This window comes from Apis dorsata, unplaced genomic scaffold, assembly GCF_000469605.1.
Source record: "Apis dorsata unplaced genomic scaffold, Apis dorsata 1.3 scaffold_207, whole genome shotgun sequence".
NCBI lineage: Eukaryota > Metazoa > Arthropoda > Insecta > Hymenoptera > Apidae > Apis > Apis dorsata.
Window position 1 is genome coordinate 837,899 of NW_006263491.1, and position 17,871 is coordinate 855,769.

The 17,871-nt window shown below is 24.3% G+C and overlaps 1 protein-coding gene across 3 annotated transcripts in view; it reads left to right on the top strand.

Moving 5' to 3' along the window:
- LOC102677296 (mitogen-activated protein kinase-binding protein 1) overlaps window positions 1-17,871 on the top strand; it is a 150,587-nt gene that overhangs the window by 64,412 nt on the left and 68,304 nt on the right. The window lies entirely within an intron of this gene.

A 17,871-nucleotide genomic window follows, 5' to 3' on the forward strand; every position in this document is an offset into this window, starting at 1 on the left:
TTATATTGTATTGTATTGTATTATATATAAATGATTATGAGAAAAATACATTTGAAAGAAATCATTATTTTTTATACTTATCGTGAACGAAAAATTCATAGAATTTTGTTTTGTTTTCATGCGAGAAACCGCAGAACCGCTTTTTTACATTGAGCTATATAATTCATAGTGTTCTTTACTATTGTATCTCGATATGCGCAGGCGCAGAATTATCCCCACCACTTTCTAAAACTTCGGTTTATGTTTTTTACACATTGTATCGGGAGAAAGAGTCGAACATCGATTCTTATTTCAGTTAAATTTATTATATTTCATTTTCAGTAAAGAATGAAAATATAATAATTGTATCGATAATTCACTATTATAATTTTATGATTATATCATTTATGGTTGCATGTAGTGATATAGTGAACATTTCTTCTTTCTTATCGTCGTAAATAAAATAATATATTTAATCTCGCGATCTATTGAAAGAATAATGAATTAATATCAGATTAAAAATAGTGTTTTCAAAGATTATTGACATGATAATTCAAGATATTTCACATATAATATACATACATATATGTAATATTTCAATGATTCTTGAAATTTTTTTTTTAATTTGATTTTCATTCATTACTTTCTTAAAAGATAATTATCTCTAGATAAGACATCTTATTTTATTTATGAAGATAGCTATGAATAAGTATCTACTAAAACTATCATAAACCAAACGTCAATTTTAAAGTATCAATAAAAAACATTATAAAATAGTTTAATAAAACATATTGTTACAATGTTTCTAATAAAAGAAAAGAAAAATTCATTCATTCATTCAAATAGGTTTTGTCTACAGTTTAATATATAATATAATTTAACTTTTTATTATTAATTATTGTAATATATGTTAAGATTGTAGTTAATTATTGCAACATATGATAAAAATATATACATTTAAACATAGTTATAATATGATGAATATTTTCCATGATCAACAATCTGGTTATTCTTAATTGTTCCTTTATAAAAACAAATACACAATAACGAGGATAAGTTTTTTTTTATTTAGTTACCGCGTTTATTTTTTTATAAATAATTTTTAATTTGTCGTAAGGATGATCGTTTTTTTTGTTTTCATTCTTCTGTTTTTTTTTGTGTGAATAATAAGAAATTCTGCTATTTCTTTAATAGATCCGTGTAGTAATTGATTTCAATCATGTTACATTAAAGTTTTCTTTGACTAGCCAGCATGCCTAACGTGCGTTTGCTTCGTTTGCCGTTTGTGTTTGATCTTTCTAAATCTACAAAGTTGGATTTTTTTTGTGATTCATAAAACTGCCAATTAAATTTTATGATCGTAATAACGATTCAATTAAAAATTGGTATAAATTTAATGAATAGCGGTTATCAATATATAATTTGTAAGAATTCATAAATATTCATATCATTGCATAAATATTATAATACGTGATCTCTCTTTTTAATTCTAGAATTTAATTTTTTAAAAATTTAAATATAATTAATTAAGAAATTTAATACGGATAATTAATATTTAATAAAACTAATATCTTGTAATGTATTACAAGATTTTGTTTAAAACTATTATAAATATCAACATGCTTTTTTAAATTAACAATCATTGATATAGGATGTAATAAATTTTTAATATATATTTTGAAATTAAAAAATTTTTTTTCATTTTCTTTAAACTAATTTTTTGTTACTTAAATGGCTGACATCGTATCTAATAATATTTACTTGAAATATTTTTTCTATTTAAGAAGTTTAAGAATTTAAGAGTTATAATGAAGCTCTTTTACATAAAAGAATAGAAGAAAAGAATTTATGTCGCATATTCAGTGATATAAATTTTTTTTTTTTATATATTTTAATATAGAATATTCTTAGCTATTATTTTGACTTTTACTTTTCAATTATATCGAAAAAAAATGTTTCAAATAATACATTAGTATTTATGAATTTCAAAGCTTTGCTGTTTTCAATATATATTTCAAAGAAAGATATTTTTTGAAAGTCGAAAGTTCAAAAATATTTGAATTGCTGTTTTCTAGTTATATATTGTGCAAATGTCAAAGAAGGAACTCTTGAAAAAAGCACGTGACGACACGAGCGACTCCATTCTAAAGCATGCCGGTATTCGGTTGAACCATCGAAGACAATAGACGCAGTCCAGTTGTGACGATTTCTCGATACGTGCCGGATGCACATTATGCATCCCTGTCGATACAACAGTCTCAGATTGACGTCATTGCGATTCTCCTTTTTTCGAAAACTCGACTCGAGTCGGTTTGCTGCGGTTCAATTTTGATCAACCGGTTTCTATATTTGCACAGATACACACACGCGCATGCGCGCAAAAGTATTCGAATATTGCTACTGAAATATAAAACAATAAAAATATATATATTAGATTTAAAAGATAATTCTTGTAAGATATAAGATATGAAGATAATATCTTGATATAAAAATTTCAAGTGAATCAGATAATACATACATACAAGAATCATGAAATATTTACTGCAAATATATATAGACATAAGGAAATCATAAAAATATTATATTTATACTTATTTGATTATTATTCATGTTCATATTTTCAATTAATTTTCGCATGAAATTGATATGTTTATAGTATGGCATATTTTAATAATCTTCTATTTACTTCAAATAATAAATAATAGAATTAATAGAATTAATCTCTAGATTTTATAATGGAATGTTAAGATTTATGTTATATACATGTATCTATCTTACAATTATTATAACATTATCTTCGAAACTTGAATTTAACACATGTATTTTCATTGTTTAATATCTCTATAGCAAGCATTCGAATACTTTCGCGTATATATGTATTTTAGGTATGCGCAAACGTGGGCGTTGCGCATTGTGTGTGCGCTGCAGTGCGCAGCTATGCAGTGCCATGCGCGCGCGTTGCACTTGTAGCCCGCATTCCGCGTTCGGTCGCTTCTCGAGGTCTCGTCATTCTTTGTGGAAAATTCACCGTTCGCTTCCACGCCACTTTCCCTCTCGGCCAACCTCTTCCTACTCGTGGATCGGATTACATACTTGCACACGTTGCTTTTGTTACATCAGTTCTTATTCTCTCTGTAACGTCTAATGATTTTTTTTGTCTCGCCTCTATGTGCTACTATGACGAATTTCTTTCTTGATAGGGAATGATAGATAAAAAGAAAGAAAGAGTTATTGTCAATAATTTTTCTGATAGTGATATCACGATCAATATTTTTAAATGATAAGAATATTATACATAAGGAAATGATAGTTATTTATTTTTGAAATTTTCAATTTGAAACTTTCTGCGATTGACGAGAGTTATTAGTTTCTATTCTATAAATAGTAATCGTTCGAACAAGTGGTCGCCGATAAATGGACAATCTTCTTTATCTTGTGAACAGTATTCGGAATGATTATGACTTTAGGCGCTCTCTATCAATTGAATCGTGTACTATACATATATAGACATCAATCAAAATTGAAATTGATGATAATGATGAATACGATTGAATTTATAAAATATTTAAATTAAAACATATATTTTTATTATGTTTATATTTTATATTTTATTTAAAACAAAAAATAATTAAATTTTTTTTTATATTATCATATATGCGTTTAATGTTATAAAATAAGATAACCTAACTTAAATTTATGTAATGTATTTTGTATATTACATATTAGATATACTCATTTTTCTTTCAATTATATCAAAAAACATAATTAAAATTTGTTAATATGGTTTATTTGATTTAATAATTAATAAGTATTAATTTCTAAAAAAATGTTAATTATTTTTTTATAGATTATAAAAATAAAAAAAAAACATCGAAGAATTTATGTTTTTATGGAAAAATATATTTTTAATAATTATGAAATTGAAATATGTAATATTTAATATTTGAAAGTAAAAAGAATTTAAGATTATTCTGAAAAATTCAATCTTATTTCAAGTAATTAAAAAAAGATGAAAAAATAAAATTCAAACTTCATGAATCTAGCTTTCGAAAGTACTGTCCTTTAAATCGCAAACGTTGAAAATGTTGTACGCCCACCCGAGCTCCAAAATCACAATTGTGTGTAAATGAACGCGTGGGTGGGCGGTTGAGAATTATCAGTTCTACTTCTCTGTCCTCGAGAATATTTCGTAGCAACATGGCTTTCATATTATTGATGGTTCTAGAAATTGGGTTAAAATTTGAATTGTTTGCATTTTGACGGAAAATATATTTAAAATTATTTAAAATTATAAATTCTTGTTGATAAATTAAAATAATCAAAATTCATATATTAATTTATTGAAATTTAAAATAACATTGAAATAAACATTTTACTTGTAATTATTTTTGTAAATGTACATATTTTTTGATATCATAACTATGAAAGGGAAAAGAATTTGTTTAATAATTTTTTTCATTATCGTTTTTTCTTTTAGATTGTAAAATTCTGAAGATTTAAATTATTTATGAAATTATGATAATTATAGATTATTATTATTTATTATATTTTTATTTTTATTATATTTTAATATATTCATTATATATTATTCGAATCCACTTAAATTATTAAATTATTAATTAGATTGAATGCATTTTCATGTATTTATGAAAAATTTGAAATTATATAAAAATGTAAAAAAATGCACAATGTAATAAAAATAGATATAAATTATTTAAATTACATCATTATATTCAAAAACAAATTTAAATTTTATTCATTCTACAAAAATTTCAATCTACATAAACATTCGTAATCTAATTATTATTGACATATTCATTATTGATATTTACAATTATTTCAAGTTTAGATATTTTATTACCATAAAATTATCGAAATCAGAAGAAGAATAGTGTTGAAAAATTATCGAATATGGTCGCAAAAATTAAATTAAATTTGCGCAATCAGTTTTTTTTGTATCGCAATACTTTCACGTTGCCATTGACTTTCAAATAATTATGCGGTTTAAAGTAATCTTCTGCCCAAAAATCGTAACTTGAATCTCGAATTCGGAACTGGTTTTCCTCCGGCTGACCGAGACCTCGAGAAATTTATTCGAGATGCAGAACAAGTGCAACATCAATGTAACTGATACGAATCTTTGACCCGTAGGTCGACAAACTTTAATCGAGCCATTCTCTCTTAAGAAATTAAACTGATCAAGTCCAATTTCTGAAAAATTATTTATTTTAGCATCGAAACGTATCGATTGGAATTTTATTTTTCGAAAAGAAAATATAACAATGTTCGGTTAATTGTTGCATCAAAGCTGAAAATCAATTATTCGGAGATATAAATGTTCTGAGAATTGTTAGCGGCTTTAAAAATTAGAATTTCAATTCCAGAAGCAGATAATTCGAATGTAATGACAATTAATTTAAAATGTGACAATTAATTTAGTATTGCTAAATTATATATAATTTTCATTTCAGATTTTTCAAGAATATTTAATTCATGATAGTATTATAAATATAAATTGTGTATAGTAGAATAAATTAATGTTAATAGAAAGTATAGACAACAAAATATTAAATTTTTAAATGTGAATCTATATTTTTTATTCTTATATTTCTATTAGATATTTTATTTGCATAAATTACAATAATGCTGACGTTGTGTCAAATTTGAAAATCATGTTTTGAAATTGCCTTATACAAAATACAAGTGTATAAATAATAATACACGTATTAAAAATATTTTAATAATCGTAAAAATACGCAATAAAAAAATGTAGATTTTTATTTGAAAATTCAAACGTGATTTTTTTCAAGGTTATTAGAAATAAAGTTTTTAAATAAAACTTCAAATTTACTGATTGGTGAAAAATAAGAGAGAGAGAGAAAAAAAAGAAGAAAAAATTATTTATGTAATTTTAAATTTCTAAAAATATATTGCATGCTTTGAAAACTCAAATCTATTATTTCCAGGAATAACAATACACATTAAAAGCACTATTGTATTTTGACATATATGTATCCATGTATTTTAACTCGATTTGACGGCTGGATCATTCTTTACCCGATTTAGCAATCGACGATAATGCGATTAGACAAAAAAAAAAAAAAAAGAAATTAGATACGTTCAGATCTATCTTATTGCGAATTATTTTTACACTATTTTTAGCTTGAAAGTTAACACATATCTGTTTTTAAAAAACATATGAATTGTAACATATATTAAATATACGTGTATATATTTTTTATTGCGTATTTTTATTATTTAGTTTATACCGAATATAGTACTAGATATCTAATAAGATAATAAAGCTTTGATTATCAAATATAATGTCGTTAAAAGCAAATATTGTATAATTACGTGATTTCTATTTATTTATAAAAAAATTATATTAATAACATTATTATTATATTAATAATTATATTAATAACATTAATAACATATATTATCTTAAAGGTAGAATTCTATAAGTAATTCTAGCAAAAAATTTCGAACTCTAAATGGAATTTTAATGCTTATGATGCTTTTATATTATCTGAAATGAAATGAAAACATTTTCCATAAAAAATATATTTTATATTTTATTATTATTCCATCGAACGAACGATATTTTTTATTGCAATTTGAGGAAATTCATCTTCAATTAAACAATTGAATCTTTTTTAATCTAAAATAAATTTTCTTTTATTGCAATTCGAATTAATAAAATAAATCTTCGGTATCATTATTACAAGATCGTGAAATATAGCGATCGAATTCGAAAAATCAAATATAAGAGCGAAAAAAAAATAGCTCGCGTGATAACAAGCAATTTTATTAATACCGATTTCAGACAAGTAATAAAAGCTCGTAGGAAAAAGAATAAAAAAGAAAGAGCGTGAAAGGGTTGATAGCGAACAAAGGTGTGTCCTTTATTAGCCATTAACCTCCGATGTAATAAAGCCTAAAAGCTTTTCCGAGGCCACTGACAACAGTTGCTAAACATGTCATGCTTTAAACAGCGTTTCTCAACTTATTTTCAATAATATTGGATCGTATTAAATTTGTAATGTAATTAACAAAATACAATAGAATAATTGTCATAAAATCAAGATTGAAACTCATCGAAGAGAAAAAAACATTTTTCACCAATTTTTAGAAATCTATCTTTTTAGTTATACAATCGAACTTGCTTAACTATATTCAATATATTCGAAAACTATATTCGAAACTATATTCAATAATCGTATTCGATATTATTATACTTATAAAATTAAATCTAAAAGTTCATTTTACAGTAATTTTTATTTTATTAAACTATTAATTTAAATTAATAACGATACGATTATTAATTTCAATTAAGAAATAAATATACAAGTCAATCTTGATTTTAGTCAATTCCTAAATAAATACGTATGACCGATCGTCGATTTTAGTCGATGGTTATCGAATATACACGATTGATTGTCGATGTTAGACGACAACTACCGAATACACACGATTGATCGTCGATGTTGGACGACAACTACCGAATACACACGATCAACGTCGATTTTAATTTGCAGTATATACAGCAAGCAAATGCTGTACCGAAAAGATTAATAATTTATTTCGATACTTTTTAAATAAGTATTTAATATTCGTGATTTCAAAGCACATTTCATCTCAGAAGCACAAGTAGAATACTGTTAATTATCGCAAAATTGGAATATGAAATGGGAATGTGTCGATTATTTAAAGAAATAAATATTATGAGAATTGCTTTATACTCAAAAACTGAAATCTAGTTCTAGAAAGATAGTTATATAACCAACTGCTTGAAATAATTGAAACATTCGAAATATTAGAATCGCTCGGTTTTTTTCCAAATTATTTGAAACAATTGAAACGAAACATATCTGGTAATCTTAATTCATAAATCGAAATTGAAATAGAATCGAAATTAATTAAGTTTCGATTCAATCTTATATATAATCGTATATATATAATATATAGTATATATGTACATATATGATATAATATATTGTACACAATATACTACAAATAAGTATATTAAGTCACGCGATAAGAAGATTGAGAAACATTGCATTTCAGAATATGCATTGCATTCATCAACATCTCATTTCATTAATTCAAAATGGTTTTTCATTTAGAATCTGAAACAATGAATCATGAAAGATGAAAATATGAATGATACGAATATGATATTTATTATTAAAATTTGAAAGATTTTCTATAATTGATATATTGATATTTGGTATATTTTTAATTTTTTTTACATAAAGATTTACAAAAAATTATTTATTTTGTCATTTTATTTTATTCGTTATTTTTTTTTTTTAATGATAGAAATATTTATCTAAATTTTAATTCAAATACAAAATTTTTATTATTTGATATGATGAATTTTCGATAATGAATTATGATTTTATATACGTATAAAATTGTAATTATTATATAGAAATTAAGAAGAATAAGTTTCTAGTGTGAGAATAAGTAAATAATTTGTTAAACGAAATTTAATAAACAAACGACATATTGATTATAATATATATACATAAACATATATTTTTAATATTTTTTTAATATTATTTATTTTTTTTTATTATTTAATTTTTTTATAATTTTTTTAATATTTTTGTTTCTTTTGTTAATTATATGATTAATGTCAGATTTATTATTATTTTATTTAAAATAAAATGACAAATAATAATTTGAAATAAATCATTTCATACTTTATTATTTTTATTTTTTCAAATGAAAAAAGAAAACTAACTTTATTATATTTAATATACAAATAAATAATTATTTTTTAAATTAAATTTCATTTAACTCGCTTATACAAATAACATAATAATAATTACAAGTTATCAATAGATAATTTTACTATAATTTCTTACATAAAATTTGCTATTTTATTTATTTAATTAAATTTATTTAAATAAAAATTATTTATCACAATATTAATTATTAATCACATAATAAAATAAAAATATATTAATACATATATATTTTAAAAACACATGATATTTTTATTCCTTACTATATAAGTAGAATAATATTTCAATATCATTTCTCTTCAAAAATCTCAAGAAGAAACTTAATTAATAAATTACCATATATCTTATTAAAATGTATGTATAATTAAATAATTCCTTCTGTTAGTTTAATCAATTTAATGAAAATTTTCGATTGTAAAGAAACTAATATATAATCGAAAATCGATTCTCGGTCGATAATCAATATCACAGAAATCAATTTACCATCGCGGAAGCGGAAGGAACGTTACCTCTGCACGACGGATGCGAAGATCAGTGATTGAATTAATTATTCGGCCTCTCCATTCTAGTCGCACGAGTTCGTTCTCTTTTCACGCTTCGAGTTCGTTGTCCGATCGAATGGTGAACTTGTCACGCATTGCACTTTGACTAAATGAACTAAAATAATCGTTGAATTATTTCTGCCAGTATTTTTTGAATATTTCAGTCAGAAGAATCTAGATTTTTAATTCCAATTAATTCTATTTTCAAAATGATAAAAGGCAGTTTTCTCTTAACAATTTGACTATTGATGCAAATAATACAATTTTATCTTCATAAAAAATTTATTTCTTTTTTTTTATATCTTTACATTTGATATATTTTCATGTTCATTATATATGTGAGTTATGAAAGTAATTCTGAATAATTTCATATTTTTTATTCACTCAGACTCTAAATTTATATTTTCGAATTTAAAATTTTAATTTCCCTCAATTTCATTTGAATATTCTATACATATATACATATATGTCTATATCATTCAACAATACAAAAAAAAAAAAGGAAGAATGAGTTACAAAGCCTCATTGTACAATAATACAATAATCTTTACATTGATAATAACAACTATTGTAATTAATTTTCATGTTAGGTTATTTTTGATTTAACAATAAAAAGATAAAGATAAAGAAAAATTAGATAAATTTTGATCTATTGGTGATTCATCTTTGATCATATACTCTGTGATTCATATTTCAAGAGTTTATCACATTTACTCAAATAATAAACTTTGATGTTATTATTTATTTATTTTTAATTTTTTATAATATTTTATACAAATATTTTTTTAATTTCGATTACTACAATTTCTTTGTAAATAAAATATTAACGTTCGTTGATAATATATAAATTCAATGCAGAAATTTCTGATACAGTCACTTTTATAAAGGAAATACGTATGAAATTTCGTAAGCAATCAAATGTTAATCGACACACGAAACATGGAATTTGAGTGAAAAACATTAATCGAATGACACGCTTAAACATGATGCGCACATTTTGCGCATGGTAACGATTACCGATTAATAAATGCGCCAATTGTTTCTACTCTTCTCACGTGAAGCAATATATGGGTGATGAATTGTATGTAAATTTCGACGAAATTACGACAGGTTTGGTGGTTTGTCGAATCGATATGCATCGACGAGCAACTAGATTACATCATATGACTAAATAACTTGCCGCTGTTTCTATATAATTATATGTCAATCCGTAATTCTACTTTTCACTAGTGAAATTTATCAATAATGATATTGACAATTCTCTCATTTTATATATTGCTCATTAAAGAAAAGAAATATATGTATTTCTTGAAGAAACCCATAGAACAATTAAACTTCGATTTCAGTTATTTAAAAAACAATATTTTATTAATGTAGTTACTGTTGTTCTTTGCATTTGTTATATTTATATTTGCTTTGTCTAAAAAAATGTTTTAATATTTTTAATAAAATATTACATATTACTGCTATTACATTTTTCTAAAAATTCAAAATTCGTTTTACGTTTTTTATAGTTCCTGCAAAATGTGTTATTCTATCTTTGTAACTCGAATTCAGAATAACTCGATTTCTATAAGTTGAAATTTATCTTCGTAAGTTAAATTTTTCTTATTTATTTATATCCTGTTTTTAAATTCAAATTATATTTCACACTTTGTTAATAATCATGTTAATTCATATAATTCATATAATTTATGTTAATTCATTGTCCTCTGTACTAAATAATATACAAGAACAATATGTATATCTCATTTTAATATATGACATAAACATTACGCATCTTGTCTTGTTCTATATTGAACTATTTAAAAGAAATAGTATTATCACAGTTTTTATGATATATTTCTATTTCATTTATGTCACATTTATGTTTATTAATTTCTCTTACTAACTCTCCACAGAACAAAAATTTCGCTTCTTCCATGAGATTCGATTTATCAAGTTTCCTAAGATTGTATCTAAATGATTTCAATCGATGATAAGTTACATATGCAGTTCGATTGTTCTATTTCCAAAGATTGACGCGAGACGTCGCTTATGCTTAGTACGTAGCCCTCTACATTCAACATCAGAAACGAAAAAATTAGATTCGCTTTTAACCGTCGCGAGTAGATTTTCATATATATTCACCGTTCCGGTTCTCGCGATCCTTCGGTTGCATAGACCGTTTCAATCTGAACCCATAATCTCGCTTTCGGAGTTTTACTTTTTTTCTTCAAATCCATAGTCTACAATTCTTAAATATAATCAAATTCGAGTTTGTGAATCATTTTAATTTTAATGTGTTTTTATGCTATATTCATCTTTTGTAATATCGAAGTCTTATAATGCAATGTTAAGAATAACGTAGTGTTGATTTTTATGTGCAGGCTCTAAAAAAATTTATTTTTATTAAATGTTGTCAATGGATCTTGAATAAGAGAAATAGTTTCAGTAAGAAATTGAAATCCTTTCACAAATATGGGTGGAAATTTTGTATTCATTGTTTTTAACGAGTGCCCACATAACATTCTTCATATTAACACGATTGTTCGAGAACATTCTTCATAAGAAGGAAGTTATTATAGTAATAATCTAAATAAAAATCACGATTCATTAGTATTTAAATGTTTATTATAGAAAATAGATCTAGACATATGAATATATATTTTCAAAATTTATTATTCAATTTTTTTTTAATATACATTAAAAATTGGATAATTGCGCAAAAATCAGAATTTAAAATAATTGTTTAAATTCAAATCAATTTTTAATTTCAATAAATGTAACGCGAATTAATTATAATTTAAACTTTTTATTTTTTAGCAAACATAAAAAGGAACAATAAATAAAAAAAAACAAGATTGTCAAAATAAATATATTATAGTTTTACCATGTATGATGTTTCTTTGCCTTTGTTTTTCTTTAAGGCCTCGTGCAGTTATTCAACTTCTATTGTATTGTGGTATCAAATTACGTGTCGAATACGAAGCAGGCGCGTGCGAGGATGCGCGTGTGAATGCACGAATCCGGGAGCTTGTTGAATTGAATGTTTTGAAAAGAACTGCATGATTGGTAGATAATGATGAGTAAGAGATCAGAAAATCAGCAAGAGAGAGAAAGAGAAATGATGAAGGACGAAGGATATTAGAATGTGCAAGATTTATAATGGTGTTTCATAATAACATGTTAGTAATTATATTAAATAAAACTTATACAAAATATAATAATATATTCTATAGACAATATCATTAATAGTTTAGGCATAATTATAAATTAATAATTGTTATATGTAAACATAAGAATTATAAGTATAATAAATATAAGTAAACATTCCAAAATATATTAAGGAACTATATTAAAAATTATAAAATATTTATTATAAATATATTTCATGAATATTACAAAAATATTTGAAAAATTAATCCAGAAAAAGAATTAGTTAATATTTAAGGTGAATTTATTGAATATTAGTTCAATCATATAAAAACAGTTAATTATTCAAATACTTTTATGACTTTCATAAAATATACGTTTATTACAAAACATTTTATTATCTTATGTATACTCTCAAATTTATTCCACACTTTCTCTATGTAATACTTATTATCTATTTATAATGCTAATGATATTTTAAAAAAATTTATATAATAGATATATAATAGATATTACATTTCTACATTTTCTATGAAAATATCTTCTGTAAGAATAGCATGAAGGAGTCATAAAATTTTCAATTCTTTCTCTTTTTTTCGCGATAAACTAAATATTCGATTTTTAGAAATTTCAAAAAATTAAAACAATCGTGTCGACTAAAATTCGAAAATCGTTTCTTCTTTCAATCTTTCTAAGATTGTTTTTTTTTTTTTTTCTTTTGAGATTATCTTTATTTGACAATTCATTTCGTCATATTTGATGTTTTCATCGATACATTCAAATCGAACGAAAAATATTAAAATAATTATACAATACAAATATTTTTTTCAAATTTTTGATGTTTGTTTTTTAATTAATAAATATCTTAGAAGAATTACATCCACTGTGCATATATGAATCATCCAAATTTTAATTAATTATCATAAAAATGAACATAGCGTAGACGAAGTGAGTTCATCGATGATTCAAAAGTATTCGAATTTTTTTTTTTTTTTATTAGTTAAAAGTATATATGATCAGCTACAAATATGGGACGAAATTGATAAAAAAAAGTTGAAAACAAGAGGAAACGCAGGAAAAGAGAGGGAATCGAATGGGCATCAGCAATAAAAGTCTGGCAAGTGGCAGGTATATATTATACTCAAGAGTTCAGTAGTGGGGATAACGTGATCGTGGCCGGAGGAGCAAACTGGAGAACACCTCAGTTCGGAGTCGAACGTCCTCCGTTGCTCTTCTTTCATTTTTTCTGTTTTCTTTTTTCCTCTCTGATCGACTTATTAGTTATCACGCGATTATCGGTGTGAGTAATTATCGTCGATTAAATTGACCCATTATGTAACTGACCAAATCCTTTCGAACGCTACATTAGTTCGATTTTTGGTTCAAATGGTTACACACAGTGGTATTTTCGAGTGGTATTGAAATTAATATTGTGAATATGTGAAACTGTTTTGTTTGGTTTATTGAGAAAAAAATATAAAATCACGAGAAAAGAACGAATGATTCGTTCAGTTGTTGGTAAATGATTCTTCATATATGCACAGTGTGATGGATTGCTAATCTAGATACATAAAATTCGAGATAAACATTTTTTATATTGCATTTACCGTTTAATTCCAATTCTTCTTGTGTTAAATATGAATAATTTTTAAATAAATTATATATATAATTATATAGATTAATTTCTAGTTAATAGATTTGTGTATGTGTAATAATTTATTAAAATTGATAAAATTTGCAATTAGTTACAATCAATCGTAAATATTATTTTGTTTGTCCTTGAATAGAACAAATTTTTTATTGGAAAATTAAATTACTTTTGAACAAAAAATATTAATAAGAAAATTACTATTATTTATCATTATGTAATTATTTAATCATTATAAATCAGAAAGAAAAAATATATATCTCAATATAATAATATTGAGATATATTCAATTTGTAGATAATATACATTAATTAAGTGACAAACATAAGTATTATATATGGGACACTTGAATATCATTTTAAAAAATGAAATGTTTTGACCTGTGGCAAAATTCTTGCAAGCAATGAATTATCTAATTCAATAACCATATTTTTATATAAAGTTGATACATATATTTTAACTTGGAAATGTATTTCGATATAATTTTTGCGAATTATTCCTATGATATTAAAAAAATACATTTATTATAAATATTCATGAAATATTCTTTTATCTTTTAAAATAACTTTATAAAATACATGAAAAAATATATATCGAGAAACAACAGTATATTAATAAGACTTTGAAATAGAATATTCTTTATAGTATAGAAATTACATGAGAATTTGTGTTATTAATATATTTCATAGAATTATTTAACAAAATATCCGATTAAAATTCTCTCATTTTAAGCTATTTCTTTGATAAAAAAAAGTCGAAGAAAAATTATTACAATAAATATTTTATAATTATAAAGTTGATTTTCTATATATTTTCGAAAGCTTTTTCTCATTGCTAAATGGAAGTACTTTTTGATCATATTAGTTCGATGCAAGATCAATTATAAAACAAAAGTAAAAATTTTTTATTTTTAATCTTTTTTTAATGAAATTTTTTTCCTAAATATTTATACAGTTTTTTTGATTAAAATAAAATAAAACAATATATAATTTGAATCATATTTGTCTATTTAAAAAGTAATAATAATATTAAAATTTTTAATCATAAAATAAATAAGTAATTCAAATTATATCATATTTGATCTTATTTTATTTAAAGAAACTTTAAAAATATATTTGGAAACGTTTTATTAAAGAAAAATTAAAAATAGAAAAATTTTACTATTACATTAATATCTTTTCATCGATGTTTTTTGAACGCTTCGATTTCTTGGGCTTCTTTCTCTTTCACTCGCTGTCCTTTTTTTATATTCGGTAAAAAACGTAAATAAACTTCGAACTTAGGTCGAACCATTATCTTCTAAGGAAGATAATTGCCAAACTTCGGTTCCAAATATCTAGTTGTCCAGTATGTATTCAATTATGCTGTGTATATTACATACTGTGCTCACTATATCATAAAATGATGACAGTTATATAATTATTTTATAAAGTTATATAAATCTTTTATAATAATAAAAATTAAAAAAAATTAAATTATTCATCAGTCACGAAAATTACAAATACATTGGCAATTCTTCACACTGCGTCGTCTCAAGCGTTGAAGGTGATTTGAACAACATTCGTGCGTTTATAACATTCAAAATCATTGTCACGCACGCCAGTTGACATGGCTAATTTATACACGTTCAGAGCACCATATAAATGTTTCGAACAGGTATTTACTTGTCACTCGTGTCTTTGTCTCGTGCTCAATAAATATTAGTAAAAATCTCTCTGTCTCAGGAAGATAGTGAAATCGACAATCGAATAAACTCTGATCATAAATCATTAAATCAAATTTTCCAATTTATATCTGTTTATTAACTAGGAATCATGCGATCGTTGCCTAGAACAAAAGTCAAAGTCATATAAACGCAACTTGTGTTTCGAAACGAACTTTAAAAGTAAAAAGAAACGATTATAAAGTGATTTCGTTAACAAGGATACAGTGATAAAATAATTATTGTGATTCATCATAGAAGAAAAACGACAAGAAATGCAAGTATCCATGAACACGCGGTGATCGAGAAGGCGACACGCAAACACGTCTTGGACAAGAACGTGTTCGTAGGAGGAAAATAGTTGGAAAACAAGCGATTTTGAAAAAAATGTCTCTGATAACGACAAAAAACAGTTCACCCGCGATGCGGGACAAGGAGAATATTCCAGCCTACGATGTATGTATATTGCACTCGAAATTATTTTTCCTCGCGCCTACTACACCGCCATCTTGCTGTCACAAGTGCCACCTGTTCAATATTTTGCAATCGTTTCTTTCTAGTCACGCGTCTTCTTTCTTATATGCCGGTTTTAAAGGAGAAGTTAACTATGGTGTTGGTTAGACATGCGAAGCGTAATAGGAATTTCCCATAATTCTACCGATCGTTTATTCTAGTGTAATTTCACCGTAATTTTTCCGTAATAAATTTGTAATTACTATTGGTTGAAGTTGTTAAAATTTTTATTTATTTATTTATTTATTCATTTATGAGAATATAAAGCAAAATTAAATATATAAATATATATATATCAATAAGTATATAATGTAAACCGACTATTCAGTTTTGCTCTAGTTAAGTACTTTTTGACCTACATAAAGTAATTTATTAAATATATCAAATATTTACATTTCATGCAATAAAAAATTGAATAAGATAATGCCGAAGATTGTAAATATGGTTTAATATTTGGTTGAATATTAATTTCTACTAATATAATAATGAAATTATTCAGAATTTTTTAATTTCTTTAAAAGAAAAATTATTTTGAGGTTAACTCGAATGCAATAGTTATCCATGCGTTGGCTGCATACGATAACTCTTATCTTAGAGAAATCCAGTTATAACCCACATTATTCCTCTATGCATTTCCATTTTTTTTTCTCTCCTTTATAAAAAATCTAATGTTCTATCATTATTTTTTATACATACACGTATCTATCATAAATTAAATTGAAATTACTTATTAACTATATTTGACGAGTATACTTTTAACTTTAATTATTCAAACAGAAACACGTTTTTTAAAAATAAAATTAACAATTAACAGATTCATAATCATAAGAAAAATCTGTATCAAAAAAGTTAGTCCCATTACAAATCGAATTCATGATTTTTTTTTTTTGTCCTTATATGAACCAACATACAAATTGATTTACTATTGATTTGTTGAAATATTAATATCGATAGCATCGAAAAATATTGCAAGGTACAAGATGGTACTGCGATGTTGTTACGTCAGGGGCTGTATAACAAGATAGCCGCATTTTAATCGAAACATCGCGGGATTACGTAAACGCGTTTATTTCTGAACGACGATCGTGGTCCACCGATAATATCGTTTTCTGGCGTCCATTCATGCTCTCCGAGTTAACAAGTAAGCCCACCTTGCACCAGATCGCGATTGCGCAATAATCAGGCGTAAAGTGATGCTTATTACTCGATTATCGGAATTCATTCGCGGTTAATGCTTGCGAAGCAAATTAATTAATTAATCATGTTTTGCATAGTTTGATATCTCATATTACGTTGTATTATTCAAATGAATTATTTAAGAGCTGAAGTAATTTGTTAATTATATTGAAAAAGTTTCAAAAGTATTTTTCGCGAGTGTAATACTATATTTGCAATGATAGAAATTTTCATTTCTCAATATTTCGTTATTCATTAGCGGAAAATAATTCTTGAGAATAATTTTTACTCTTAATTTTACTCTCAAATACATACATAAAATAAAACATGAGCATTTTTTTTTATTTTATACAAAAATATTTTTCTTTCTCAATTTTCACGAATCATTGTATATATATATATATATATATATATATATATATA